Source organism: Anabrus simplex, chromosome 5, assembly GCF_040414725.1.
Source record: "Anabrus simplex isolate iqAnaSimp1 chromosome 5, ASM4041472v1, whole genome shotgun sequence".
NCBI classification, from domain to species: domain Eukaryota; kingdom Metazoa; phylum Arthropoda; class Insecta; order Orthoptera; family Tettigoniidae; genus Anabrus; species Anabrus simplex.
The window spans coordinates 33,521,933-33,533,512 of record NC_090269.1 but is presented as its reverse complement, the minus strand read 5'-3'; the positions used below and the strand labels follow the sequence as shown (position 1 = coordinate 33,533,512).

The 11,580-nt window shown below is 40.1% G+C and overlaps 1 protein-coding gene across 1 annotated transcript in view; it reads left to right on the top strand.

Annotated features, from left to right (window-relative positions):
• The first annotated feature begins 4,306 nt into the window (after window positions 1-4,306).
• Window positions 4,307-11,580, top strand: part of LOC136873702 (probable Na(+)/H(+) antiporter nhx-9) — a 120,594-nt gene continuing 113,320 nt past the window's right edge. The window contains exon 1 of the mRNA XM_067146832.2: window positions 4,307-4,421. The gene's annotated coding sequence lies outside the window, so the exon portion shown is untranslated. The remainder of the gene's footprint in view (window positions 4,422-11,580) is intronic.

Sequence of the window (11,580 nt, the reverse complement as noted above, 5' to 3'; positions counted from 1 at the left end):
ATCATCTTCACAAGTTTTCTTGTTGATATGGACCGATGACCACGCGCTTTTACACCTTAAGACAATCATAACAAAAACCATCGCCAGTTAACGCGATTGAACAATATTTCCATGTTAGCAATGCTCGGCACTGATATGGACTTCTAACAGAAGTCTAGATTCATAAATTATATTATAATAGTCGATACGGTGCGGTCTTCTTCTTCTTCGTCTACCGCTTTTCCCACACCTGTGGGGTCGCGGGTGCGAACTGTGTCGCACATGTGGATTTGGCCCTGTTTTATGACCGTATGTGGAGGGATGTAATCACTATTGCGTGTTCCTGTGTTGGTTGATAGTGTGGTGAGTTGTCTGAATATGAAGGGAGGTGGCGGGGGGGCTGTTGGGACGAACACAAATAACCAGTTCCCGAGCCAGAACAATTAATCACACGCGATTAAAATCCCCGACCCGCCCGAGAATCGAACCCGAGGCCCTCTGAACTAGTGATGGAATAATCGAATGTAAAATAATGGCTTATTCGATTATTTCATTTTATTCGATTATTTTATTATATTTCTCATTCGATTATTCATTCAGATGAATGAGGCAATCGAATAGTGAATATTTTTTCCATTCGATTTTTTTTATTATTATTCATTCGGAACTGCATTCTAATGAATGAGGCAATTGAATAGTGAATGCTTTCGAAATAATCGAATGAAAAGTGGTGTTATTAAGACAGTTAATTCACTCATTTAGTTTCAACATTTGGAGATACGTTTGGAAAAAAGCGTATTTCTAATTTTCATAAGAGTTCATCTATTCGCGTATTTCAATCGATTATCCATCCGACACACTTAAACCGAATAATTGATTCATGACATGCGAATATTCTATTCGATATAACTGAATGATATTTGAAACTCATTCGATTGCTTTATTCGATTATTTAAATAATCGGATGGAGGTTATTCGATTATTAAAAGTATTCGATTATCCCAACACTACTCTGAACCGAAGGCCTCAAAGCTGGCCATTCAGCCAAGGAGTTGGACAGTCGGTACGGTACGGTACGGTAAAACTGCATAACACATAAATGATTGGAAATTGTATTCTCTATAACTTGTGTATAGTCAGAGCCATATTCAGGCATGATCTTTTTTTCTTTTATATATATCTGTTCGTGGCGTCGACCCCTGTGGATCTTTAGCCACTACTTGCACCATATCATATAAACCTGCGTGTAGAGTGTTGAATGTGAGGAGAGAAACATTAAGAACGACACAAACTCCCAGTCCCCAGGCCAGGGATATTAATCATTACCACTAAAAAAACCCTGACCCGGCCGGGAATCGAACCCGGGGCCGCCGGGTAACAGGCGGACGCTTTGCCCCCCTACACCGCGGGGCCGGACGGGCGAGACCCTAGGGCGGCAAATTTATGGGACGGCAGAAATAAAAAGGTCTAATAACTTCAAAACGAGTTTTTAGAATGCGCGCGCTTTCGAATTATTTAAAAGCTCCTGACCTGAATAACGGAAATTTCGTTCCGCTTATGTGAAAACTATCGGTAATAATATTATAAATACTACCGCAATGTTGAAACACAGACCCTCTCGGTTCTGCGTACGGGTATCGAGATGACTTCAGGCTGCAACTTAGACAAGCGGGCGGCGAATCAAGGCCACTTAGAGACAACCGCATGGTGTTAAGTGAATAGAGAAGGCCGCAGTTTTCCACAATGCCGAGAGTTCCGGAGAAGTCCGTGAAAGTGAAAGCCATTTTTATTCATCTTTTGAGAGTTTTATTAAGTGTTTTTCCTGTCACTACACAACATGATTGGTCGAAAACGATTACGGTAAGTGGCTCAAATTGTCGCAGAGAAGCAGAAGAGAATAAGAGGGGGGAAAGTGAACTGTATCTCAAACACCAACATTAGACTATTGTTTCTCCAAAGGATCCAAACTATAACTCAAACAACGTCCTCTCGTGAAATGACGAAAATAAAAATGATGGTACCGGCACAGAAAACTTTGATAAGTGTACGCCCAGTTTTAGTTGCGTTTTAATTAGTCTGCTGTTGGAACTGTTGTGAAATCGTGAAGATATCTAGTACCAAGAGAAGATATCTTTAAACCAAAAGATTACCCTTATTTTTGGCTTTCTAATAATGTTACTATAAAGACTACTATGCTAAAACTGGAGTGAAACAGAATCAGGACATTTTCTGTAATTCTGTGCGGATGTATCCAGACAATTAGCGATTTCTGACAAAAGTGCTGTTTGATTTTTTTATTTTTTTACAAGTTGCCTTACATCGTACCGACACGGATAGATCTTACGACGACGATGGGATAGGAAGAAAGCGGCCGTCATCTGCTTGGTGAGAAATGGGAAACCACGGAAAACCATCTTCAGGGCTGCCGACAGTCGGGTTCGAACCCACTATCTCCCTAATACTGGATACTAGCAGCACTTAGGCGACTGCAGCTATCGAGCTCGGTAGTGCTGTTTGAAAGAAAGCTTTTAAATGGGGGCTTTACTAAACGTGAGTACCTCTGGTTTATTCCTGCAGCCAACGATCTTTTTCTGTGCTCCTCTTAAACTTTTTGAGGGGCATTCCAATTTGCAACAACTGGCTTCAGTGATTGGAAGCACGGAAATCAGCCATTAATGGAACATGAGCATTTCCACTCTCGTCCTGATTACGTGTTAATGTTTAAAAGGCGGGGTAGTGAATAGTGCAGAGTTGACCGTCTGATCTCTCAGTTGAACACAGGTATTATTATTATCATCATCATCATCATCTGGTTACCTTCCAGGGTCGGCTTTTCCCTCGGACACAGCGAGGGATCCCATCTCTACCACCTCAAGGGCAGTGTTCTGGAGCTTCAGACTCTTGGTCGGGGGATACAACTGGGGAGTATGACCAGTACCTCGCCCAGGCGGCCTCGCCTGCTATGGTGAACAGGGGCCTTGTAGGGGGATGGGAAGATTGGAAGGGATAGACAAGGATGAGAGAAGGAAGCGGCCGTGGCCTTAAGTTAGGTACCATCCCGGCATTCGCCTGGAGGTGAAGTGGGAACCACGGAAAACCACTTCGAGGATGGCTGAGGTGGGAATCGAACCCATCTCTACTCAGTTGACCTCCCGAGTCTGAGTGGACCCCGTTCCAGCCCTCGTACCACTTTTCAAATTTCGTGGCAGAGCCGGGAATCGAACCCGGATCTCCGGGGGTGGCAGCTAATCACGCTAACCACTACACCACAGAGGCGATATTATTATTATTATTATTATTATTATTATTATTTATTCTTTTTATATTTTATCTTGGAGGCATTCCACTATATTACTTTATTCATCATATTAAAATAATAGTAATAAATTACAATGTTGTCTTGTCAAATTTAAGGAAGGGGAGCGCAAAATTATTTGGGCCCAGATGCGTTGCAGTAGTTAAATTCGGCCCTGTATGAAGTACTTTTCGATAGGACCAATAACACAGGTATTTAAAAATCAAATTTTAGGCGTTTCGTCTAAATTACCATTTTATCCAGCGTGAATAAAATTATTTATATCCTAGACCTAGACTGTAGTGCCTTATTCTCCGACTTTACATACCGATTTTCAGTAAATTCTGTTCACCCATTTTCTCATGGTTCGGCGTTGATATGGACTTAGGAACAAAAATCGAAATTCATGAATATCTATCTCTCTTATAGCCGGTACGGTAGAAATGTACAAGACATAAATGCTCGGAAATATTTGAGAATTAAATGTTAGCCTTTGCCCTAAACTACCATTTCACTCAGCGTGAATACAATTATTTATAGCCTAGATTGTAGTGCCCCATTCCCCGATTTTAGTTACCAATTTTCATTAAATTCTCTTCAGCCATTTTCTCGTGAAGCGCGTGTAGACGTACAGACAGAGATTACGGAAAATATTTAAAAAATGCATTTACTTGTTACTGTGGACACAACCGATACAGAAACGCCATTATTTTAGCAATGTAGAGACAAAACTCTTATTTTATATAATGATATAGATTTTAGGTGCTCTGATTTGATTTTCTGAATATTCGTTTACTCCTCTGCTCATGGTAAGATGGAAGGATGCTAGATAAGGACTGGGTGATTTTTGATGTGTTGAAAGTGACCAGATCTGGCAGTTCGACGACTCATTAAGGTGACAGGATGATCACGGACTTCGTGATCATGACGTAGCTGTTGTTATCGTTCTCGAGTGAGATAACGAGCGTTAAATGCGGCCCACCCGTTTGGCAGGTGGAGTACACAGCTATTCACTTTCCTGTCGGTGTGTACTGACCACTGACAGCGAGCAGCCGATCGCAGTTCAGTGTTGCGACAGCCGTCTGGCTGTAAGGTTGTGGCGAGTGATAGTAGTGCTAAACTTACGCGGAGCTATCTCATTTGACAGGTTAGTACGCCTAATGTCATCGCGTGGTTTATAAGTCCACTAATCGGAAGTACGATTTATTAATATTTATAGACTTTGTTTTATACAATCTTGACTGTTAGTTGAATTAATTTTAAAAGATCAGACAAGGTGCGTGTTTTAAGACTTCAGTAATTTATTAGCTAGGCACTGAAAAACCAAAATGATTTCTGCCGTTATTTAAGGAATCCTAGTCACCAATTTTGTGAGTAGCCTATACCGATATGTGAATAATCTGTTGCGTTACCTGTATTAATGCAATGTCTGTAATAATCTAGCTGTTAATATTACGATATAGGACCTACAGTAGAATGATAGGCTCTTCGAAAGGTGAAACAAAGAACCAATCAAACATTGTTCGGTGGAAGTGGAGAAGACCACATTCAGAATAGCCGCCAGTAGTCGCAGTGGCCTATGTTCAAACCACTGCACTCAGCTTTGACTCCGTTCTTCACATAGAGTGCGGCATAGTGTTACGACGCGGATACATTTTGTACTCGTCATATTATTATTATGATTATTATTATTAGCCTCCGTGGCTCAGACGGCAGCGCGTCGGCCTCTCACCGCTGGATACCGTGGTTCAAATCCCGGTCACTCCATGTGAGATTTGTGCTGGACAAAGCGGAGGCGGGATAGGTTTTTCTCCGGGTACTCCGGTTTTCCCTGTCATCTTTCATTTCAGCAACACTCTCTATTCACATTTCATAGCATCTATCAGTCATTAATAAATCACTTTGGGAGTGGCGACCCCATCGTACTAACAGCCTATATTTGCTTCATTCATTCCATTCCTGACCCGGTCAATGACTGGAAAACAGATTGTAGGTTTTCATTTCATTATTATTATTATTATTATTATTATTATTATTATTATTATTATTATTATTATTATTATTATTATGCAGCATAATGGAGGTGAAGCTCTTATGCATTTTATCCAAAGGTTCCATTATTTGTTTCTTGTTTATGAGAAAATATTTGCTGTATAGAACACCAGAGCATAATTAATGCTAGTATTCAATAAAGAGTCATCGGTGTTGGTATCAGTATATTCTGCAGTTTCCTAGAGACGGCTGAACAGAATCCGCGAAGTGTGATGGCCATGGTCTAAGCTTTGAACGAAGTTCACGATTCAGCCTTACGAGATCAATTGAGGAGCTCTTAACCTAAGACAGGAAACCTGGTTGATGAGATGGCCGAATGACTCTATCTGCTGGCCAGTAGTCGTCTCGATAAACCACGGGCCATTCATAAGTTAGAGCTTCAGAAGTGGGGATTTAGACACATAGACAGTGTGTCATTATCTGCATTTTGTTTTAATCGCTACACTAGCCCAGTGTAGGCTACTTACTGCATGCTTGAGTTGTTTTATAAACTTCCTATCTGCATTGTTTGTACTCTGCGCGTACTTGTATTGATACGGGTTCGGATTGGAAAGACATTTCTGTTTTCGTGGAGTTAAACCACATACGGAGCTGAGTGGTTCAGGTGATAGACGCGCTGGCCTTTTGAGCCCAAGTTGGCGGTTCGATCCCGACTCAGTCCGATGATACTTGAAGGTGAAATACGCCAGCCTCGTGTCGGTAGTTTTTCCGGCACTTAAAATAATTCCTGTGGGACAAAATTCCAGCACCTCGGCATCTCTGAAAACCGTAAAAGTAGTTGGTAGGACGTAAAAATTACCGGGCGAGTTGGCCGTGCGCGTAGAGGCGCGCGGCTGTGAGCTTGCATCCGGGAGATAGTAGGTTCGAATCCGACTATCGGCAGCCCTGAAGATGGTTTTCCCTGGTTTCCCATTTTCACACCAGGCAAATGCTGGGGCTGTACCTTAAGGCCACGGCCGCTTCCTTCCAACTCCTAGGCCTTTCCTATCCCATCGTCGCCATAAGACCTATCTGTGTCGGTGCGACGTAAAGCCCCTAGCAAAAAAGGACGTAAACATATTATTATAACCACGGCAACAACATTTCAAGGAAGTCCAACGGAAAATTTGAACACGATTTCATGACTTGCAGGTATAGCTCCTATTACTAAAATATGCTAAGTTACAGTACCCTGATGGAGTTGGTGTTATTAACGTTGAATGACTAGATCACTACTAGTAGGTACTGTTACTGAAATTGTTATAATTCATTGTTAAAGGAAAGAAGCACGGTTTGTTCTGGGTGGTTTCTGACAAAAAGGGTAGTCTATCGTAAGTTATGATCTTCATTTCAGTGTTGACGTTTAACAAATAATATAGAGTTTGAGGGATGTTCCACCATTCAACACATTGCAAAAATATATTAAATTATAATAAAATATAATATATTAAACCACCTATAGGTACATGGTTTTTCGTTATGATGATTATCAGATTCCCCTTGATATAATTTTCACCAAGAACTGATGACTCCAAGGGAGTCGAAACTGGTCTTCTTATAATTTAATATATTTTTGCAATGTTTTGAATGGTGCAACATCCCTCAAACTCTATATTATTTAAAAATGGTAGCCTTACAAGAATGTGCAAACTTTGGGTTGGGAGTAAGGAGGTGAGCTGTTTGACTTAGCAGTATGTTCTGAGCTGCCATTGGAGAGATGGCGTGGAATTAGTAGATGAATATGCTTGAATGGAGATTTTTTAAAGTAGGAAATATAACAATAATATGAAGATCATGTTCAAATTCGAGAGAGAAAATCTGGGACTAATTTTTGTTTATAGGATTTGAAAGAGTTACCAAGGGAGTTGTTTGATAAATTTCCGACTCCTGTGAAAGAATTTAAGAAAAACCTAGGCAAGCACCAGGGTAACAGATCAGTGGTGACTGATTAATTCTTATCAAAGGATTTGAGAACTGAAGAATGTCTTTTACATCCTTATGCCCAACAGTACCAGGAATCGAACACAAACCTCCGAGAATGGCAGCAAATAGTGCTAACTGATACGCTATGGAGACGGACAACAATCTGTAATATGATCTTTCTATTCTCTCCATGTCTTTAGGTTTCCAAAGGGCATTGCTTTGTGAGTGCCAGTTAGTCAACCATATGAATATCACAAGTATCTAGTGCAATGTTTATCTGGTGCTCAGTCATTTCCCTCATCAACTTTACTTCCAAAATATAGCTCATGTGCCATTTTTACTAAAGGAGTGATGGATTTGATCTATGACTTCAGGGAATATTCACCACAAACGAAGCAAAAATGGGCCAAAACATGTATATACCTATTGTGCGATATTTCTGAAAGTTCTTTGTAAGATACATTTATGCATTGACTAAGGTGGACCAACTGCATATTTTTCTTATATGTACAGGTTATTAATGCAGTTGCAGGTAATTAATAGAAAACACACCTGACTTATAATTCACAATTCACACGTAGATTCTTAGTGTCACAAAAATACACAGCAACATCAACAAGAGTAAGAGATGTTCAGAAGCATTGCTAAATTACTGTCGATGACGACCACACTTCAGAAAAGAACAGTGTTTGTCAAAAACATGCTAATCTTATTTATAAGTAAACATTCAGTTAATAATTGTCATAAAACTGCAGTACCGTATCCTATTTGTTTGGGCTTGCTAACCAGATACGCTCACTGGAAACCTAAATGTGCTTCAAAAATGTAAGTGGCACAACTAAATGAGTGCCATATCTGAAATTAGTGCATCAAAATACATTAGATTTGTTTAGTTTAATCAGCACAAAGAATAGATTTGCAATTCTTACTACCAGTTGTTAATTTAATGAAGACTTTACAGCAACTTCTACCATGATTAATTTTACAAAAAATGAAACAATAATTTTTACAATTGTTGTAAGTTTTTATTAGTTTGGCCCCGCAGTGTAGGGGGCAATGCATGAGCCTGTCGCCCCGGGTTCGATTCCCGGCCGGGTTAGGGGTTTTTAATTGTCCTGGGGACTGGGTGTTTGTGTCATCCTTAACGTTCCTTTCCTCACATTCAACACACTACACTTCTGAAATTCCAATATCATATGGTACAAGTAGGGGCAAAGGATCTCTATAGGTTGACGCCCTGAAAAAATAGCTTTTTTTTTTTGTTAAAAAAGTTTTGATTAGCTTAATTATTCTTAGTTACTGATACTGTACCAAGGAATTTGTAATTATTCATATTCTCCAGCTGAAGAGATGTTTGTGGAATCAACTGATTCTGGCATTGCTTCCTCTTCACCATTGTAAAGCAAAAACTAAACAATGAAGCAAGTTAGCTTGCAGTTTTATGTAATTGTTGATATCTTGATCACAGCCATATGACTATGACTGTTACTTGAAATGTCAACCTCATTGACCTACCTTTAAATTCCACATAATTTGGCCACGGCACAAACTACAGTTGATTTGCTGAAAAGCCATCATGCCACAACAGAATTTGTAGGGCATGTTGTGATGATCTCATGGCCTCAGAATTGCTTCCTCTTACTTGTAATTGGCTCCTGTTTCATATTTCCTTTCCAGCTTCCCTTGGTCAGCTCTGGTGCTTTTCCCACTTTGATGGTATCAGGCTAGAGAGGCCTTACATAGTCTGTCATGGTCCTTCTCTTCCTTTAAATGTTACTCCTTTCCTTTGCAGTGGCAGAACTATTCCTTTTCCTTCCTTTCAAATCATCTTTAAAAAGGGGCTGATAATCCTGTTGTTTTATTCATTAATCCATTAGTCCAAGTTTGAGTGTGTTTTTATTAGGTTCATGGAATTAATACACTGAGTTGTTGATGGGTCTGACCTGTCAATATTTATTATAGCTTTGTTAATTTAATCAATTATCAATCATACTTAGACTCCATGGCTCAGGCGGCAGCACATCGGCCTCTCGCCGCTGGGTTCCATGGTTCAAATCCCAGTCACTCATGTGAGATTTGTGCTGGATGAAGCGGAGGTGGGACAGGTTTTTGTCTGGGTACTCTGCTTTTCCCTGTCATATTTCATTCCAGCAACACTCTCCAATATAATTTCATTTCATCTTTCATTCATTAATCATTGCCCCAGAGGAGTGCTACAGGCTTTGGCAGCCGGCACAATTCCTATCCTCGCTGCTAGATGGGGGCTTCATTCATTCCATTCCTGACATGGTCGAATGACTGTAAGCAGGCTGTGGATTTTCATTGATCATATTTGTTTCGAGAAATGACCATTCTCTTCATCAGCGATAAAAACGTCACAGGCAAAATCTCCTTATTATCTAAGACCCTTTACATAAATTACAATTAAACATTACTATAAACTTTAAACACTTAAAATTTTCTGATGTTCACTAAAAGTTGCTGCGTCTATTCTAGCCAAAAACTCGCTTTAAAAGATTTCATAAAATGGCACCACTATTATAAGAATGAAGTCAAAATGTTGAAAATTTATTAAAAACTATGGCCTTGATTGCTGAAGTTATTAATAACTTGTAATCCAGCTATGGTGATAGAATGATTTTCTCTTTCAAATTTTTGGCTATCTGTGTCTTATAATTAAAAACGTATTGTGCCTTTTTGTATGCTTCAGAAGAGCAACCTCATGCTATGACAAATTCTAGCCCAATTTAAAACAGAACTGATCCACCAATCCCGCTGTGTCTTTGAAATGTGATGTGTGTGCCAGGTAGATGATGTTCTTATTTATAATGTATCAAGGCAGCATGTTTCATTTCGCTTGCTGGCCAGGGACATTTTAACTGTAATTTATGATAAAGGGTCTTAAATAATAAGGAGCTTTTGCTTATAATATTATTATAAGTGATGAAGAGAATGGTCCGCCTCTGTGGTGTAGAGGTTAGCGTGATTAGCTGCTACCCCCGGAGGCCCGGGTTCGATTCCCGGCTCTACCACAAAATTTGAAAAGTGGTACGAGGGCTGGAACGGGGTCCACTCAGCCTCGGGAGGTCAACTGAGTAGAGGTGGGTTCGATTCCCACCTCAGCCATCCTCGAAGTGGTTTTCCGTGGTTTTCCACTTCTCCTCCAGGCGAATGCCGGGATGGTACCTAACTTAAGGCCACGGCCGCTTCCTTCCCTCTTCCCTGCCTATTCCTTCCAATCTTTCCATCCCTCCACAAGGCCCCTGTTCAGCATAGCAGGTGAGGCCGCCTGGGCGAGGTACCGGTCATACTCCCCAGTTGTATCCCCCGACCAAGAGTCTGAAACTCCAGGATACTGCCCTTGAGGCGGTAGAGGTGGGATCCCTCGCTAAGTCCGAGGGAAAACCAAACCTGGAGGGTAAACTGATGATGATGATGATGATGATGATGATGATGAAGAGAATGGCCATTTCTGAAAACATGTATGATTGATAATAGATTAAACTAACAACATTATAATAAATATTGACAGGGCAGAGCCATCAATAACCCAGTGTATTTATTTCCATGAATGGAGTCAATACAGACTGATTTGAGGCAAGAAAATGGTCAAAATTGAGAATTTTCATTAGGCTGTCAATGTTGTTTATGAAACAGGAGCTGAGGCAATTGATCTCAGTGAAATTTTTTCTATATTTTTCAAGCTGAAAGTGAGGAAGATTAAGTTCTAGACTTGGTTCCATGTATATTAATTATAAATGAAGTTTCTTTTTCAGGAATTTTTTAAAAATGTATTTATTCAAAAATTAGTTTTGGCAAACTGAAGAATATAAAAGTTACATACATAAATGATTTTACATAATACCATTGGCGCCCATGTGACAGTTTGTAGGCGGGGGGGGGGGGGGGGGGGGGGGCAGACCTGGGGGTACATAGTATTTTTGATATTTTGGAAGATAAATGGTGACTTGTATTCTGTGGTAGAATAATCCACAGTATCCCCTGCCTGTTGATGGGGGACGGTACTATCGCTTCTACGTAATACTGACTTTTAAATCATTTTCTTGAAAGGAAAACACCTGTCTACACTAGATTTTTGCCTTTGCCTGAGAGTGGGGTGGGTGCCCTTGCATAATACTGTACTATATATATTAACGTGCACGAACCAGTTTTTGTTCCTATATATCAGTTTGTGTTCTTTATTTTTAAAAATATATAAAGCATGCAATTTTGTATTCTGTATATAGGCCTACAATACAGTACAACTACAATTTAACTTTTTACATGAGTGTTTTCCACATTTTACATGAAAGCCTTTGCCTAAGGTGTCAAGTTTCCTTGTTCTATTTTGC